Source organism: Pseudochaenichthys georgianus, chromosome 8 (genome assembly GCF_902827115.2).
Source record: "Pseudochaenichthys georgianus chromosome 8, fPseGeo1.2, whole genome shotgun sequence".
Classification (NCBI taxonomy): domain Eukaryota; kingdom Metazoa; phylum Chordata; class Actinopteri; order Perciformes; family Channichthyidae; genus Pseudochaenichthys; species Pseudochaenichthys georgianus.
Genome location: NC_047510.2, coordinates 34,812,952 through 34,828,252, shown reverse-complemented (window position 1 = coordinate 34,828,252; position 15,301 = coordinate 34,812,952). Strand labels below are relative to the sequence as shown.

General features: G+C 41.9%; 1 protein-coding gene across 2 annotated transcripts in view; it reads left to right on the top strand.

Annotated features, from left to right (window-relative positions):
* The first annotated feature begins 397 nt into the window (after positions 1-397).
* The window catches only part of LOC117450981 (myosin-9-like), a 58,748-nt gene continuing 43,844 nt past the window's right edge, over positions 398-15,301 (top strand). For both annotated transcript variants that reach the window (XM_034089048.2, XM_034089047.2), the window contains exon 1: positions 398-620. The gene's annotated coding sequence lies outside the window, so the exon portion shown is untranslated. The remainder of the gene's footprint in view (positions 621-15,301) is intronic.

The window sequence follows — 15,301 nt, the reverse complement described above, 5'->3', positions numbered from 1 at the left end:
TCATATTTCAGATTAAAATATTTGTTAAATGCAAAATTAGCCTTTCTATTCATAATGTGTTAATTAGAGCTATTATATTGTTTTAATAATTGACATGTTAAAAAATTGGGTTTGGAGTCAGCCCATTTCTTTGTATGAATATGACATTTCCCAAATTAAATTAACTGTACACTAAAAAAAAACTTCAATCAAGGGTAGATAACAAATAATGTCTCCATCCTGGAATAATCTCTCATACATTCATAGAATAAATAAATAAATAAATAAATAAATGGCAAATAGGCTACTTGTAACGTTCCTGTAAATTATTATTATCATTTTGAGCTTCATGCGTCACTTAGCATCTCTCGGAGTACCGCCTTTAAAAGCTGGATCCTTTCCTCTCTCCAGACTTCCATGCTGCTGCCTGCCTACGTACCGAGAGAAACGATTCAACGAACCAGTGAGCAGCCACCCAGTAGAGGAGGGAGGGCAGAGAAACAGGAAAAAAACGAGTGGAGTGGAGAAAGAGAGGAAGAAGAAGAAGCAGCGTAGTTTAGCCTGAACCCGTCGACAGGAACACAAGTTTTGACTCACGGCGACGCTGACTGAGCCTGTTGTTATAAACCCTCTGAAAGCAGGTAATGTTTTGCTCACTTTTTCACCGCCATGTTGGCACTCTTTCCTTAACTCATTCAATGAAAATACCATGAACCAGGAAGCACGGGGTGGCTAGTTAACTGCGTCTTCATGACTGTTTTTATATGCTATTTTATCATGTATGTCTGCACTTTTGTAAAGCACTTTGAATAGTGTTGAAAGGTGCTATACAAATAAACGTGCCTTGCTTCAGATGGGTGGACACCTCCTGAACAGATTTTTTTTTAACCGAGGTTCAGTTCATTTTTACAGCACTTAACTTACATTATATACTTTATTCGACTCCAACATACGTGACATTTGAGTTCCATGTTTGTAACGGTCGTTTTTAAATTCGAATTATAGCCGTTAAGCTAAAAAAGCCATAACGGTTGGTGGTGGCAGGAAGTGATTTGCGTGAATGAGTTGCAAAAAAAAAAAAGAGAAGGGTCTGTTTAAGAGTTCAAGTTAGATGAAAATTAGTTTTAAGTAATTGCACCCTTATTGGAAACCGGATGAGTTAATTTGTATTCATAATTTGTGGTTAAACTTTTTCGGTTGGTGGGAAACGGACGCTGTGTGTGGCCAGTAATATGTCTGGCTCGCGGGCATGACGTCACTAGTTTACCGGTGGACTTCAAAAAAAGGAAAAGGCGCTGTGCTTCTTCTCGGGTCATCTGCATGTCTGACTTTTCTTTCTGGTCAACCCTGATGCTTATACCGGGGCCTTTGAAGGGGTTTCAATGGCCCCCAAGCAAATACATTTGACTGTGTCACAGATTTTAGTTTGAGACTGCTTTGGCCAGTTGTTTGAAAGTATGGGAAGCAACTTGGTACTGTTACTCGAGTACTATACTTGACATTGTTTGCTGCTTTACACTTCGAGGCTACTTTACTACAGTTTACATTACTTTTTTACTACATTAGTTACTCTGCAGGTTCATATTATTAATAAAAAGTAGAGCAACTAATGAATTATAATTAAAAAAAAATAATAATTATGGATTACTTTACCTGGTGATATAAGTCATTACATTAAGCTCCACCTCTACCTGCTGCAAAACTAAAATGATGTTTAATAAATATTTGTACTTTTAAGTACCTAGTATTTCGATGTTAGTACTTTTACTTAGGTTTAACATCTAATTACTTCTTCCTATGATCAGAGTTGTTGACCTTTTGTGCACTCTTAATTGAACAAAATCACAAGGGTTGGAGGATATTCTCAAAATGTAGGTTTTAAAAATACCCTTCATAAAAGATGTTTTGGATGTGGCCTTTGAATGCCTGACATTACGAAGTGTTTAGACAAAAAACATTTGGCATGCATATTGCTCCAAGCCTAGCGTGCACGATGCATTGGCACTGGTTCTGATATCAGCCAGATTTCAGAATGCCAGGCTGGAAATCACCAAGTTTGTCTTGTAATTACAGTGTGGCCAACTCTGATGAACATGCACGTTTTTCCATTGCAATTTTTATGGAATATATCAAGCCAAGACATTTTAAAATGTAGTAGTGGCCTTTAATGGCTGTCAAGAAAAATAGGACACTTGACTTTTCGACTCCTGATTCAGAAAATATCACACACAAAACTTCAAAGAGGGATCATATCGTACTGATATAATTACATAAGCAAATAACTATATAGATCAAACAAAATCACAGTGAGTAGGACAAAGTACACACTTATTGTAGCATTAAGAAAACAGGTAGAATAACATCTGATTATTGCAGTGTTACCGAGTTAGCAGCCATGAACAGGAACTAACCTTTAATTGAGGCTAATACCAATGCATGTCTCGGCTAACCCACTTCATGTTTTTTATGAAATATGCCAGACTTTCTCCAGACCTGTAAAAAGTGTCACATTCTCACCGTGCCTCACTAAGTCGCCTAATTGTGCACACCGGTTTGTTTTGACTGCGCAATTGCTGTGTGCTCCGTTTGATGGCACATCATTGCGTGCACTCTGGGGAGCAGACCGTCTCTGGTATGCTAGCACGCCCTGCTGACATGGAGGCTAGCAAATGCTCTGAGGTTTAGCACACACAAAACATGCATTAACTCTACCTGCAGTCAAACTGGGCACCCAGACCTGATTCTCATTGTGTTAGGAGTGTGTGTGTGTGTGTGTGAGCGGCACTTTTTTGTAGTAATCATAACCATACTCTTACAATCAGCTGATGCCAAGAAGCTATTAAAAACGCAATGCGCTCACCACAATTAATAACATTTTGTTTCCCAAGCAATTGTGCAAACGACTTCATGCTGAAAAAGTTATTGCAATATCTGAGAACAAACCGCACGTTGTTGGCAGTCATATGTTCCTTGTTGTGTGTTTTAGAAAGACGTATCAGATGTAGCCTTAAAAGGGCCACGTTGGGCACACATGTCATATCCTGTTGTTGTACCTCGAGTCATAAATCAAGTTCTAGTAATGGATTGTGCAATGGCTTTCTCTGGAGGCCAGTTCTTCTCGCGCAGTGCCAGTGTTGTGAAGCCCCCTGCAGAGGTCGTTACATTCCTTCATCGGTGTGTCAGCAATGTCCAAACTCGGGGCCCCCGGGGAGATGTGTACTGGTGGGTCGACCAAATTAAACACAGACGTCTTAAAATGTGAACAAGGGGCCCAGGCTGTTCCAGCTTCCCAATATGACAGCGTCTCAAGGGAACATGATGTTCGAGGTTTTATTGAAGGTAGTTGGTAAGATTGTGTTTTTAGAAAAGGAGAGCATCAAATGGAGGGTGGTGTGACACACAAGATGTTTATTGGGATGAACTCTCAAGGATGGCAAGAATCTAATCTTTTATCCGTTAGGTTTGTGCCCTTCTAACTGCAGATGATGATTCAACTTATTGTCATTATTACAGTACTACGTAACAAAATGGTTTCTCTGCATTTGACCCATCCTAGTGTGCAGTGGGCTGCCATTGTAAGGAACGGTGCCTTGCTCAGGGACACCTCGGTAGCACTTGGTCTTTCAGGGACTTGAACTGGTGACCTTCCAGTTGCCAAGCCGAGTCCCTATGGACTTCGCCACCACCGCCCTTTATAGGTTAAATCAAGCGTTGCGTTCACATAGTCAGGATGAGAGGAGAGGAGCCCTGAGGGTGACAGGCTGGAGAGGCTTTAAGAACCTGCTGAGCTGAAACTATTTGTGGAAAGATAATTGGTTAATTGTTGGTAATTTTGTAAAGCAAATATGCAAAGAATTCACTCGCTCCAGCTTTTGAAATGTGAAGCTTTTCTTGTTTTCTTTCTTAGTTGGTTGTTGACAGAATGTTATTGGCTTTTGTGCTATCTGGAAACAACATGTTGTTTTAACACTTCAGCGAGGCTTCGTTGTGGGCACGTGCTTCTCCTTTTTGGACTTTAGATTTCAGTCTAAAAAAAATATTTGAAAGACTAATCGGAAACAAAAAGCACCGTTGGTTGCGACCCTAATCTGCGCCAACGACTTGTACAATATGTCAGTTGGACCAATGCTAATTTTATTTTCCAAGTACATCACTCAGGCCTCTTCTAGTGCTACTTAAAGATACTTTCCAAATATGGATCTGTTTTGGTTCCTACAATCTTTTAATGGTTTTAAATGGCATCTATCCAATAGCGTTTGGACAAAAATATCCACTTAAAAATGTATTGACTTAAGATATCAATGAAGAAAGTATTGAGATGAAACATTAACAACAAACGATGTTGGTTGCGTCATATCTGCCAACTTCTTCAACAAAATACATGTTAACACTTCAAAGGAGGCGTTCAGTTGGACTTTCCCAGTTTCTTTTCTGAGTATATCGCTCGGGCATTCTCTAGCCATACTTAACTCTAGTAATAAATGTCGTGGATGATTGCTGGGCGGTGAAGCGTCATGCTTCTCCTGGTTTCCTACAGTCAGCTGAGATTCATTCATGCAGGCAACACATTCCAGTCAGAGCGGAGACTCCATTAACCATGGCAGAGCTGATCAGGACTTTCCTCACCATGTGCTCAGAGTCCGGCTCAGAGTCCTCGCACTGGCTCAGAGTCCTCGCACTGGCTCAGAGTCCTCGCACTGGCTCAGAGTCCTCGCACTGGCTCAGAGTCCTCGCACTGGCTCATAGTCCGGCTCAGAGTCCAGCTCATAGTCCTCGCACCGGCTCAGAGTCCGGCTCAGAGTCCTCGCACCGGCTCATAGTCCGGCTCATAGTCCAGCTCATAGTCCTCGCACCGGCTCAGAGTCCGGCTCAGAGTCCGGCTCATAGTCCTCGCACTGGCTCATAGTCCGGCTCAGAGTCCGGCTCATAGTCCGGCTCAGAGTCCTCGCACTGGCTCAAATGAGTAAATAATAATAATGTCTGTTTTTCTTCTAAAGTTGGTGATGAGGAGAGTTGGATCGTTGCTTAAGTAAAAGTAAGGATACTACAGTGTAACAAATACTCTGGAAAAGAAAAAGTCCTGCTTCAAAAATATACTCGAGTAAAAAAATAGTAGCAAGATATACTTGATTACAAAAGTACTCGTGAGGTTTGTCCATTTCAGAATAAAGACATATTAATTATTATTTTTTGCATTAATAATCTGAATCTGCAAAGTAGCTACTAACTAAAGCCGTCTAATAAATGTAGTGAACTAAAAAGTACAATATGGATTTCTATAATGTTGTGGAGGTATCATAAAGTGGCACAAAGTGAGAATACTAGTGGTGCACGATAATTATCGGCCCGATATTAGGAATTATGACGTCATCCCGATAAACCCGATAAAAGTATTAATAGCCCCGATAATATACAATATATTTTTTGGGTAAAGAAAAAGTCCTGCGGTGTGGGTGGATTGGGATGAGGGGTGCTTGTTTTTCATTCGGCTCCTCCCGTTTTGCCAGTACTGTGGTATTAGTGGTTTAGGAAGAGGGGAGTTCTTCACCAATCCAGCGCTCCCTAACTCATGCCTGGCTGTGTCGTAAATGGCGTGCGGCCGTGAAGCCAGGACAGTAAACAAAATGTCGTTGGTAGTATGGGACTGTTTCAGAGTTAGATAGTTCGCTTGCTATTTGTATTGACAGATGCAGAAGTTCCACGAGGAGGGAAGAAGGCAACGAGCTATAATACCTCCAACCTGATCAGTCACCTGAAACATCGCCATGGCTACGATGGTGTGTTAACAGCGTACGAAGACGCCTGCGCTGCTAAACTAGCGGCAAATCCAAAGCCAGCTGCAAAGGCACCGGGGCTTTTACCTATCGACGAGGCTTTTGAAAAAGGCAAGAAAATAAATATGGTCACTTTGAAGAGTCAGAACTGTTCTTGGCTTTGTTTTGTTCATAGTAGTAATGCTCATGTCCTTTGCTCACTACTAGTCTCTTTTACCACCAGGTGTGCAAAAACTACAGGTACATATAATATATATATATATTAGTATCGGTCTTGAGAAGCAGGAAGTTATCGGTATCTGTTTCAAAAACCAATATCGTGCATCACTAGAGAATACTCAAATGAAGTACAAGTACTCTGAATTTGAACTAAAGTACTAGAAAACTTTGTAGCATTTCACCACAGATTACAAGTAAGAAGGAAAGGAAACGCAACAAATCAGCTTTATGTCGCACTGCATTTGCCATCTATCACTAATGATATCTTATACATCCATTCTGTTGTTCTGGTTGAACGGCATGTTGAAGTGTCCTCAGTCAGAACGGTTGAGCTGACTTTGCCTGAGGATATATCTGCGCAGTGTGTTTTGGGTTTCCCCATTTCCTTTCGCTGCCGATTTATTTCTTACATTTCCTCGTTGTGTCTTGGCCTCCTCTTCCCTGTGCCCTTTACTCCCGTCTGTGTTCCTTCATTTCCTCGACCCCCCCCCCCCCCTCCTTTCCTCTGTTTATCTTGCTTTGCTCCACCCTCCCCCTCACAGCACCTGTACGGTTACAATGAGGGCCGAACAATGGCAGGAAATAGTTGCACCCTGACTCGGATTAAAGCAACGCCTTGTTCAGATTTCTGACCACAGACTTCGACCTGGCCTCTTGTGACGGATACTCGCGGCTCTCCAGATCATTCGGCTTTCTGTTTTGTGGCACCAGCGATGAGGTAATGCTCGATCAGTGATTTCCGACCTCTGCGGTGGAGGGTAAATGAACCAACTTCCTGTTTGTTTAAGAAGAAGTCATAGTCAGCACTTGGCGGTGAATTTCCCCACGTTACTTCCTTGTAGAAAATACTTGAAGGTGGAAGTCTTTTTATTGATGTTTTTATAGGGTTGAATAATGCAATAAACTGATATTAAAGTGCATTATGTTGTTTTTCTCCTACTTTTAGTGCTGCTAAAGTATCGCTTTGCTTGTTGAATAAAAAATATCCTCTTTCTGATATTGAACATTGGACTGAACACAAGAGGCACTGATAAATTATATTTCAAAGCCAATTTTAAAGAGCGTTTGTAATTGAATCGCCCTACCTGAGGACTCGATTATGATGTCAAAACCTTATTTTACATCGTATAATAATTATGAGCATATTGTGCAGTTTTAGTCGATGTAACTCAGCAATGCATTTGTACAGGTTATCCAAATGACATTTAAAGTCATGCATTCAGAAGCAGAGACTGAGGCGTTTGTGGTAAAACTGGGTTGTATTACTGTACAAGGAAGGAAGTAGACTTTGTCCGTGGTTGTGTGTGTGTGAGCTGCACACCTGCCATGTAATGCCATAGAAAAGTAGTTGCACAACGCATATTCAACACACTCAGTTTTGCACTTTGAACTTTGAAACATGCTGTGTAATGAGTCTCCTGTCTACCATTGGACGGTTTATTCCCATGTCAGTCCAGAATTGTGTTGCACACCAGATGTCCAGGATGTGGGACTAACATGTGGCCACTTGGACGTCACCGAGTGTCTGATGAGAATGAGTGCTCTTGGTAGAGATAACAAGTGATGTAAAGGTCAAGAAGTATCATTGTCTGGTGATGGGATAAAAAGTTTAAGTTCATAGGCGCAGATGGGATGACTTCATCTTAGATTTATTTCACTGCTTCTGTCAGAAATGAAAGACATGGCCAGTTCAGCATTCCTCAGAAAATAAGCAATGCTGACAAATTAAAATGTGTATCTTAACTCCCCTCTGCATTCTTTCACCGTCTGGCGCTTACGTAACCACCGATCTATCCAAGTCAATACTGTGGAGTGTTCCAGTAAGAGGGCCTTCTGGTGCCGTGCGGCGTCTGCTCTGGTTTGGCCAATAACCAGGCAATCGTGCGTTCGATGGTGCACTTGGGTAGCTGTTTTGAAACCGATACGATAACTTCCTGCTTCTCAAGACCGAAACCGATAACCGATAATAATATAATATATATATTAAATGTACCTGTAGTTTTTGCACACCTGGTGGTAAAAGAGACTAGTAGTGAGCAAAGGACATGAGCATTACTACTATGAACAAAACAAAGCCAAGAACAGTTGTGACTTCAAAGTGACCATATTTATTTTCCCAAATAAACTTCTTGCCTTTTTCAAAAGCCTCGTCGATAGGTAAAAGCCCCGGTGCCTTTGCAGCTGGCTTTGGATTCGCCGCTAGTTTAGCAGCGCAGGCGTCTTCGTACGCTTTGAACACACCATCGTAGCCATGGCGATGTTTCAGGTGACTGATCAGGTTGGAAGTATTATAGCTCGTTGCCTTCTTCCCTCCTCGTGGAACTTCTGCATCTGTTAATACAAATAGCAAGCGAACTATCTAACTTTGAAATAGTCCCATACTACCGACGACATGTTTGTTTACTGTCCTGGCTTCACGGCCGCACGCCATTTACGTCACAGCCAGGCACGAGTTAGGGAGCGCTGGATTGGTGAAGAACTCCCCTCTTCCTAAACCACAATACCACAGTACTGGCAAAACGGGAGGAGCCGAGGGTAAAACAAGCGCCCCTCATTCCAACCCACCCGCACCGCAGTACTTTTTTCTACCCAAAAAATAAATTGTATATTATCGGGGCTATTAATACTGTTATCGGGTTTATCAAGATGATGTCCTAATTCCTGTTATCGGGCCGATATTTATCGTGCACCACTAGTTGAAACTAATTTGCAGATTCATTGATAATGAAAAGTGGTTGCACTATGTGACTGCAGCTAAAATAGTGTCTGCATTTGTATATCGATAATCCGGTAAAAGTATAAACATTCCCTGGTTTCAAATTGAGCATCGTCTGACAAAAAGACGGTACGAAGACGTCATTTCGAGGATGACTTTTTAAGCATTTTTCTCTGTTTTCAATACATGCTTTTAATCCATTGGACTGCAGCAACAGATGGTTTTCAGTGCCGTGTGAATGGCGACCAACACGTCTACCTGCACTTTGAGTATAATGGTAAAACAAAGCAAGCTAAAACTACACCCGAGCTTTAGGCTTTTTCTTTCCTGTTCATTTTCCCTTGTTTTTGCCAAACAACAAATCTACTTTCATGAGAAAATGCGCTCAAAGTCAGTAAATCATTCGCTTGTTGGGGGGGGGGGGGGAAGAGTTACAGTGTCCAAGCCGAGACCCTGGAGTCCTGTCACTTGAGCGAGAGATAGGGAGTATTTGCTGGAGAGAGTAAGATAAACACATTGGAAGCCGACGACAGGCTCGGCCGAAGCCAGCTGCGCTGTTGTGATGGGATGCAATTGGTGCTCCAGCGTTATTGACTTTTCAGGCATTCTATTAATATTCCTGTCAATGGGGCACAGCTGGTTTCTAGGTTCCCGTCGGAGGGTTTGGCTTCACATGGTCATGCAGTGGTAGAGGTTGTTTCGACTCCTGGTTTTTACAGGAAGAGTCACTGAGGTGGAAAGGAATGGGAGTCTGACTGATGGATGTATGGCCTGAATGTTATAAAGACCTGGGTCGAGCCGCCTTCCAACCGGGACTAAAAAGGACATTCAATTCTCGCTTTTTCCTTTTTTCCCCCTTCCTATCCTGGTTTCTCCTACGCTTCTTTCTCAAAGTCCAGCCCCTGCATCACTTCCTCTGTTCCACCACATTCTGGCCTCTGGTCTGGTTTCTAAAACGGGCTTCGGTCCTCTCTTCCTTGTGATATTTATTTTATGGTTCTGCTTTTCCCAAGCTCAGCTAACTCTGTATTCACATGGGCATTTTGATTACAGAAAATAGAATAGTACTGCAGCAATGAATACATCATTAGAAAACACCTTTTTTTCTTGTGTCTCTTTTTATATATTTTTTTATTTATTTCTTCTGTCTTTGTATACATGTATGTAGGTAGGTACGTGTATATATGTGTACATGTGGGTATACATATGAGTATATGGGTACAAGTATTACTGTTACTATTCTTTATTCCCTTATCTATACATTTTCTTTTAATATTATCTTCTATATTACTTTACTTTTACCTATACAGGTATCTCTTATTTATTTAGTTATTTATTTTACTAGCTAGGACCGGGAGGGAGGGAAAGGGGAAAAATAAATAAAAATATTGACTGTATAAATGTAAACTCATTGTGCCTGACTCAAAAAAAAAAAAAAAAACGCCAAGAGGGCATTGTTTTCCTAAATCACAATATATCAAATGCAAGAAAGCGTCACCCCCTTTGAGCGAGGTATGTTCCCCATTTGGGCCTTTTTAGAACGCAGCCTAATCCTTTACCGGTGCCTCCGTCAGGTTTGATAACGTTCAAGGATTTTGGCCCAGGGCTTGGTTTCGAGGTGCCTCGCTGCCACGGGTTCAATTAAGAGTAATCCTTGTTATGATTATCTCCCAGCTAATCATCGTAAATGGGTCTCGCCAGAATAAATAGTGGATGCTTTCACAGCGTCTTGCAAAGTGACAAGAAACCTTGATTCTTACGGGATTATGGAGTTGGCTGGAATCTGAGCCGGGGAAGCAGGGGGGGGGGTGCCTCGATGCACACTGTTCTATCTCAAAGTCAACATCCATGTCTTACTATAACCCTCCGCCGACACCAGGGAAAGGCCTTCATCTGAAATTCTTTACCCCTCCTTTTTTTTCTTCTTTCAATATAGAACAGCGCTACCTAGAATAGCTTCTGGTGTAATTTTAGTCCTCAAGCTACTCTCCGGAGAGGTGGTTGGAAGTGTGTCACCGAGTTATCTGTGGCAAGCGTCGGACTGAGGCAGATATCAACAGACTTCACTACGCATGTTGTACTTTAGACTTGAATTGATTGGTAGAAAAGTAATGGGTAAATATTGATCGTGTAAAAGTAAACTATTACCAATTTTCAAATTGAGTATACTGAATATCTTTCTGGTTTTGCTCTACTGATCAATTGAAGTTGGGTTATACTGATTTTATGATATGTGATGATATATCCTATCTGTATACACTTAGGATATCCCAATTTTGCAAGTTTGTGCTGCATTTAAATGCATTACACTAAAGTAAATGACATTTTCTGTATTTCTCAGACTTGTAGCTTTTCTATTTGTTGCCTTTTCTTGCAAAGTCGATAAATCCTCATTACTGACGACCATTTATCAAAATTCTCATTGTGTAAATATTTGTAAAAGCATCAATAGTCAAGGCTACAATATCGTCCCCTATCGATTGAGCTATTTGGACACACATATTGTATTATCCCCATATTGTCCAGCCCTAATAAAACATGATCTTGAAGCTGACTTTTAATTAAAGGTAATTGCATTCAAAGCCATTAATGTGAACAATAATTGGCTGATTAATTGCTACTGAAAACAACGCTTTAGTTGCAATACACGCTTAATCCATCAGACTGCAGCAACAGATGCGTCTGTGATGCGTACCTGCACCTCGAGTACAATGATGAAAGCAAACAAGCCTCATCTTTAGGCGTGTTCTTCGTTGTTCTTGCTTTTGCAACAAAGCTACCGGGATTATAATCAGCCATGGCTCGGACTCAACCCAACTTGTCCCAATGTAGTGGAGCGAGTAATGCGCCGAATTTTAAAGGATCATGGAACGTACACAAAGGAAATGAGAGCACTTAGGTCTGTTCGATGTCTGCAGCTCTACTGCCAGATGATGCTGATCTCCCACGAGTGATGAAACTCCTAAAGGCACACATGACTGCCGGTGTGATGGGAGGGGGAAGCGGGAAGCAAAGCCATACAATAAGTCTGAGAGATGTAAAGAAGGGGGGAGGCAGGCAGGCATTGAGAAATGTGAGGAATGCTGCTGCTCCCTGATAAAGGGTGAGTGCGGGAGGAATGCGACCCTGAAAAGACTGCATCAACAGAGAGGCGGGGGGGGGGGGGGGGGGGGGGGGGGAGTATTCGGAGGGTGCCAGCTGAGAGGTAAAGCAGGACTAATTTGCCCCACGTTCTGTTCAGGATGGGGTCCATATTAGAGATGCGTTTGGAGGCGGGTGTAGCGGTGATGGACGTCAGCTGTAGCGCAGTCCGAGGGAGGCAGGGGTCATGAGAAGAATGGCTCTCGCTCTGCTTTCTTTCTCACAGTTCGGGGTTAATGTGCCGGAACAGACGGGGCCGACGCAACCCTGTTGAACGCAGCAACCTCTTCCCTTTGCTCTCAAGGGTCGGACACTTTTTTTCAGTTGAGATGAGGAATGCTGTGTTCGTTGGACTGCTTTTTGTCAGGCGCATAGTTGATGATAGTGAGGAACAAAGTTGCTATAGTTGGAGATGGATGAATATATGAGTCGGTTCAATTTGAATGTATTGAACTAAATTAAACTTTTTGGACTATTGTGATATGTTTTGCAATATTAGTGAGAATCATAATAATTGAAGCGCTCACATTATCCTTGAAAAATATAGTCAACTAATATCAAGAATCTTTTGGAGATTAGTATGAAACGACCTGTCGGTTGGCCTTCTCGAAGTGAATCCAATGTTTTGCCCCGTCTTCGTTCAAATACTCATCTGCTCTTTAAACCGATTGTCCTGCATTGAAACTAACTTCTGCAGAGTTGTGTGAAGGCAGTGTTTACGGATGTTGAGCAAGAGATTTGGCACGGAAACCTCGCCCCACTGCCAACGACGCAAAAACCTTCGGAGATATGAAACACTGCCAGCTGATATTTATGTCATACATGATGAATGTTACGCTGGGTTGAACCTGACCTCTGCTCTGCCTCTCAGTGTCACTCAAGGTTTTTATTTTTATTGGAGGTGAGACGATTCCAAAAAGGCCAACGACCCTAGTGCTGCTGGGAAAACTGTCATTCTCCCGCCGTGTAGGAATTCTAATTGGGATGGTGAAGTCTCCTCGCTGTCAGTGAAAGCAAACCATGATCAGTTAATGGCCCGAGTGTCTCTTCCCTGTAGTTGGGTGTGTCGGCTCAGATCTTTCTGCCTCTTGCTCCAAACTGGTCGCACTGGTCTAGCCACTTTCTATATGAGTTTACCCGCAGCACTCCCTGTCAACAACATGCTTTGTGTGGGAGCTTTCAGAAGTGTATTATAGGAGCAGCAGCTTGTGCAGCGCTTGTTGTCCATATGCCTTTACGTGATGTAGTTGTATAATAAATTAGCAGTGTAGTTATGTTTGATTATGCATTTCACACCAGTTTAAGTTTACTGCAATTCTTATGAGAAACTTAATGTAGTTTGAAAAGTTGCCTCTCAAATCATCACGTCTCGCAACAAGGAAGCAAATACTTGTGAAATGAACCGTTTCAATATGCAAATTGCAGGAGGGGATTTTTGTCACTTCTTTGGCGGTGCAGAGTTTTTCCAGTACAGTATTTTACAGACATCAGAAAAAATACTTCATTGCCTCCATTAACCATTGACTTTCTGAACGGTTAGCATAGCCTGTTGGAAGGGTTGCTGCCGAGTGAATACACAAACCTCCACTGCTACCTATTGATTGTGGCTAGGATCCATGTAAGGAGATAGGAATGTATTCCATGTTTTTTTTTATTGACACAACCGAAATGTGTCTAAAAGAACAAACAAAGGAAACGAAAGATAGGCTACCACGAGAGAGAGAACGTGACCAAGGCTACCACGAGAGAAAGAGAGAACGTGACTAAGGAAAACTACTCTATTAATAATTGAGTAAATGCTGTTCTTCAGATGGTCATCACTTCTTTAGGTTACAGTAAATGACCAGGGGCATGATGAGTGGTGTTGTATACCCCACTTGTTCTCTTGACTTGCCTTTTACTGCTTTGATCCTTTATCTTTATGGTTTCTCCGAGGAAGAAATAAACGGTAATGAACAAAGGGGACTTTTGTTTCCTGGTGAACCTACTGGGTTTAGTCCCTGGAACTGTTCAGTTGATAAGGGCCAGGCAGAGGTTTTCGTTATCTCTCAATCACCCACAGCCAACTCTCCTCCCCTAACCGCTTCTGAGCAGATACCCAACCAACCATGGTAAAGACAACACAGACATGCTGCCTTCCCACCAGCAGACAGACGGTTATTTGATCACTCTGAAACACCGAGATGATCTTAAATCTCTGGGTCCAGCCACTGGAATTTGTATTTATTGCTCACAGCAGTTTGCAAAAGAAGTATCGCAGAGCCTCGCTCGACGTGGTTGTGTTTTATGTCGACCCGACATCACTCCAGCAGACTCTTCCTGCCGTACATCCCATCAGAGGAGACTTGAGCATTCCTCAGAGATTGCATGTGAAGATGAAAGGGTAGCAAAGGTCTGGCCCTGAACACGAAACACTGCTTTGCTGCCAGGTTTTATTGAAGACGTGTCGCAATGCCAAGGCTTTCCACCGGGTGCCGGAGCAGCGAGCCAGTTGGAAAAAAGAAACCACACATTTTGGATATTAAAACCCACATTTGGTGCCCTGGCATGTTCCAAGCCACTATTGCACACATTATAGGACATTTTAAACGTCTCGAATATAATGTGAAGAAGAGGCACTGTTACTTTGACATCATTGCCTGTAGAAGTGTGTTTGCAATGCGTCTTGGATGGTTCTTCTGTATAAATCAAGATCACTTCTTCATTCACTAAGCCTGTAAAACGCCTGTGTGGAGTATATTGAGAATGCATAGCTTTCAGTTGAGTTTCCAAACTGCTGGCACTGGAGTTTCCCCAAGTATCTCCCGTCTGTGCGATCAATGCAGTTCTTAATGTGTTTCTCTCATCAATTATTTTGTCATCTATAAAAGTACACTCTCTTTCCGATGGCAGTACACAACCGTCTGACCCATACGTATTCAAAATAGGATTGTGGCCCGATACATATGGCACGTTACTCGATGGTCATAGTCGCATTGTTTGAAGTGAGGCTAGTGGTTAGAAAATATACAGACATTACGAATCATCTAACTTGTAATCAAACCTTAGATTTAAATAAGGTTTGAGATTTTTAGAGCTGAACGATTCAGAAAAAATAAGTAATTGCAATTATTTTTGCCTGATATTGCATTATGATTTCACAATATCGAGGAGAATGATAACTTTTTGAAACCATATTCACATTTGTTTTAATATCTTTTGTTTCTGTAAAGAGGATCTGATCAAAACAAGGATTTCATATCCTGTTTTCTCATATTTTTCCGTTACCAAAAATGTCATTGTGATTTGGATATTCCACTAGTCCATATTGCCATTTAGATTAGGTGTGGACCCCTAATTGATATCTACATTTCTAGCCACTGTTCATAACAACATGAACTTGCCTTAACAAGAAACACTCTTCAGTTATTATGCTCCAAACATCTGGAACAAACTCCCAGAAACCTGACGGCCGCTGTATCTCTGACTACTT